Source organism: Aythya marila (assembly GCF_965140915.1).
Source record: "Aythya marila genome assembly, contig: HAP1_HAP1_SCAFFOLD_684, whole genome shotgun sequence".
NCBI lineage: Eukaryota > Metazoa > Chordata > Aves > Anseriformes > Anatidae > Aythya > Aythya marila.
Genome location: NW_028137621.1, coordinates 7,501 through 11,349, shown reverse-complemented (window position 1 = coordinate 11,349; position 3,849 = coordinate 7,501). Strand labels below are relative to the sequence as shown.

General features: G+C 48.2%; 1 long non-coding RNA gene across 1 annotated transcript; it reads left to right on the top strand.

Annotated features, from left to right (window-relative positions):
* Window positions 1–1,625: 1,625 nt before the first annotated feature.
* On the top strand, window positions 1,626–2,360 carry LOC309890682. Its single transcript, XR_014319439.1, has 3 exons — window positions 1,626–1,724; window positions 1,846–1,895; window positions 2,261–2,360. It is a non-coding gene; the product is annotated as an uncharacterized lncRNA (long non-coding RNA).
* Window positions 2,361–3,849: the final 1,489 nt, after the last annotated feature.

Sequence of the window (3,849 nt, the reverse complement as noted above, 5' to 3'; positions counted from 1 at the left end):
AAGTTCCAGTTACTTGCTGGGTCGTATTGTCCTTTTAATATTCAAAGCTACAGCAAAAGCGTGGGGATTGTTGCTTCTAGAAACACCCCAGTTTTCTTGTCTGCACTCTGCATGCCGTTGAGCTAAAGCAGACTAAAAAATAAATAAATACAGGAAACACACACACAAAAAACAACAATAACAAAAACAACAACAACAAAAAAACACCATTGGGTGATGTGTTGTGAACGCAACGATCATTTAATCCCTTTGTTTTCCCAGGTGGTGTGGATGATACTGGTTGCACTGTTGGAGCTTGGATTTGGAGAGGAACAGGTGGGCATAGTTGTATGTTGCATCAGCAGTAGTCAGCATTGTGGAGAAGGTGGGCATCATGACCGGCATGCTAGTGAATGCTGGTACTCTGTTTTTGCAGCTGATGATGAGCCTGGCAATTGCCTAAGATGACGACCAGTGCCTGTGCATTTCTTGAGGCGGAGGGAATTTACCATGCAACAACCTGAGAGCTAAGTTGGGGGGCACCTGGTATTTGCATATCTGGGGTGGCTAATGGGAGCTGGGAATCAGAGCAGCGTGGAGCCAGCTGGCTGAACAGACTTGGTGCCACTGCGAGGGTGGCTCAGGCTGGGTCATGTTCAGGCTGCTTGTGGCCGGGTCACCAGGCTAATAGAAGCAGCGGGATTATTTTGTAGCGTGAGTGCGTGCGCCAGGCAGGACAGTTTCCTTCTGTTTGTCTGTCCTGTAGTGTTGCTTCTGCAATGTCTGTTCTGTGCTTCTCGGGTCTTGATATCCTCCTAGCTTTTGACTCTGGACTGACTAGACAGGCGACTTGGTAGCGGTGCTGAAGGGCCTCAGTGCTTGTTTTGTCATCGTGGCTCTGATCCGAGCACTTCTTGTCTTGCAGTCGCTGCTTGAAATGCAGTTCTGTTTCAGGTCTCGTGCATCATATTCGGTTTGAGATCGCGTCTGTTTCCATCCTCACTCTTGCAGAAGTCATCTGGGCCGCATCAGGAGCTCTTGTTGGGAATTGATTTCCTAAGCGTCGTCTTATGGGGTTTTCAGTCCCCATCCTTCTGGTCTCTTGTCTTGAAGGCAGGCTTTTTCGGCCTCCATCATCCCAGTTCTGGCAGTTGCTTCCAGTCGCGTGTCGTGACATTTGAGTCTCCTCTAGGGTCTGGTGCAGAGCACCTGTTGTGACTTGCTGTTGCCACAGGGCTTCCCTCTGGGGGTCTCTTTTTCTTGCGCCTTGTGTTGTGTGTTTTGTTTGTAGTGCTTGTGGCGTGGCTGTGTGTGTATGTGTTTGATCTGGAGCTGTCCTGCCTGGCAGTTAGTGATGACAGCTAACGTGGCAGTGCATGGGTGTGCTAATACGTTGTCTGGAGTGTTTTGGCGAAGACATCCGGTCTGCATCTGGGCACGTACTGAAGGGCAGCCGGCACAGTCATCTCAGTGTTGTTTGTCAGATGTGTAGGGGGGGGAGAGTATATCTGCTTGTGAGCAGCTGTTTGCATAGTGCTTGAACGGTGTGCTTGAGGAGGAGGTCTGTGGAATCTTGAAAGCTTACAGATAAGGGGTTTTTGAAACTTTTATTTTTATTTCTCTCCTGTCCCCAGTAGAGTGTAAACCTTTGGATGAACCTGTCACAGGAAAGAGCTCCTTCTGGAACTGTTCAGCACTCTGTAGGCAGCTCGGTGACTGGTTTGGTCTACTTCTGAGGTGCTGAGGTATGGGGGCTTCTGTTTTGAAATGATAATATTGTAAATGGGGTCCCTTTGTGTTGTTGAGGGATGGGTGCTAATGCTGGCAGCTGAATGATTATCTTGTGACCGTTTTCATTTGTTAAAGCTGAAACACAGTGTACAACGCGGGACTTGACCGGAGCTGCTTTTGGCAAGGTGAGCGATGAACAGATGTAGCAGGTACTTTAGGGGTGCAGTTGTCACTGCAGTTACTTAACTGCATAAAGTACTGAAGCTGTCCTGCCTGGCAGTTAGTGATGACAGCTAACGTGGCAGTGCATGGGTGTACTAATACATTGTCCGGACTGTATTGGCAAAGACATCCGGTCTGCCTCTGGGCACGTACTGATGGGCAGCTGGCACAGTCATCTCTGGAGGTTGGTAGATGTGGATTTGGCAGAGTTGAGCTGCTTGCGAGCAGCTGCTCCCATAATGCTTGAACGGTGCACTGTTGAATCATGAAAGCTTACAGATACGGGGTTTTGAAACTTTTATTTTTATATCTTTCCTGTCCCCAGCAGAGTGTGTACCTTAGTAGGAACTGCTCACAGGAAAGAGCTCCTTCTGGAACTGTCCAGCACTCGGTAGGCAGCTTGGTGACTGGCTTGATCTACTTCTGAGGTGCTGAGGTAAGGGGGCTGCTGTTTTGAAACAATTTGTAAATGGGGTCCCTTCTGTTGTTGAGGGATGGGTGCTAATGCTGGCAGCTGAATGATTATCTTGTGACTGTTTTCATTTGCTAAAGCTGAAACACAGTGTACAACACAGGACTTGACCACAGCTTCTTTTAGCAAGGTGAGCGATGAGCAGATCTAGCAGTTACTTTAGTGGTGCAGTTGTCACTGCAGTTACTTAACTGCACAAAGTACAGTAAAAATCCTGTTTATATTTCAGAGGTGTGTTGTAGCTGGCTTAAGAGAGCAGATGGAAGCATCTTTGTCGAGGGCAGGTGAGGGGGCAGAGGTAAGGGAGCAGGTGAGAGTAACTGTCCCAGCTGTGCTGTGTCTTTGGATGCTGCTTCAGCCTATGCTTTTCTTTTTCTTTTGCAGGTGTGTTGCACAGGCTGAGTGGGGCCAAGCTGCACTCTGAAGAGCAGCACGGGAAGGGCGGGCTGTTTGTGAGCTGGATTGGAGCAGAACTGCCAAGTAGCACGAGGTGACTGCGAAGGGTATCCATCTTGCTTTGCAGGTGCCATGGCAGGCTCTCCACAGAAGCGGTTGAGGATTTGAGAAGAGGTTGCAGATCATTGAGGAGCGACACGTGCAGGGATGGCTTGAAAACGGTATGGCTGCTTTCTCTTCTGTTTATCAGGTGTCCCAGTCAACGTGGGCTGTGATGTTAGTCTTTAGAATCTGAACAAAGCAGGTGCTGATGGCAGTCTTCTTTGGTAGGCAAAGAGTTGCCCGAAGCCCTGTCCTGTGTAGCCTGGGCACGCCTCGCTGAGTATGAAGCTTGCTTTACAGCAGTTCTGGAAACTGTGTTGAGGCTGAAATGCTGTGTCTGTGTTTTGGTTGGGGTTGCACCTTGGTGAGTGTAGGGATGGGTTTTAAGTGGGTGCAGCGGAGGGCCTGGCCCCAGTGTCCTGTAGTGTGTTTTAACACATCAGCATAACCTTTTGGTTCTCAGATAGCCTACTGAAGTAAGTGATTTCTCCTGCGAGTGGAATGGAATTGAATTCTTCTTTTGGCATGTAATCTGTTCTGCTCCTAGATTTTTCTTTGTAAATGAAAGATTGAGGTAATTCCAGGTGGAAAAAAAAAAAAATTAGTTACTTGACTTGTATTTTCCTTTCAATATTCAAAGCTGCAGCAAAAGCATGGGGATTTTTGTTTCTAGAAACACCCCAGTTCTCTTGTCTGCACTCTGCATGCTGTTGAGCTAAGCCATATAAAGAAGTTAATAAAACCACAGCTGCTGCTCCTCCTCTTTCTGCTTTTTTGTGCTTTCCCCCTGCACTTTCCCAGGTGATTGGCTTCAGGTTCCAGGTGGGACCTAATGGTAACTGAGTTGCAGGTATGCCATGAGAGAGCTCCTTCTGCCTGGGCTGCACTTTGGGGTAAGTGCTTTGGTTTTCCTTCAGTTGTTTGGAGGGTTCTTTAGGTGGGTCAGT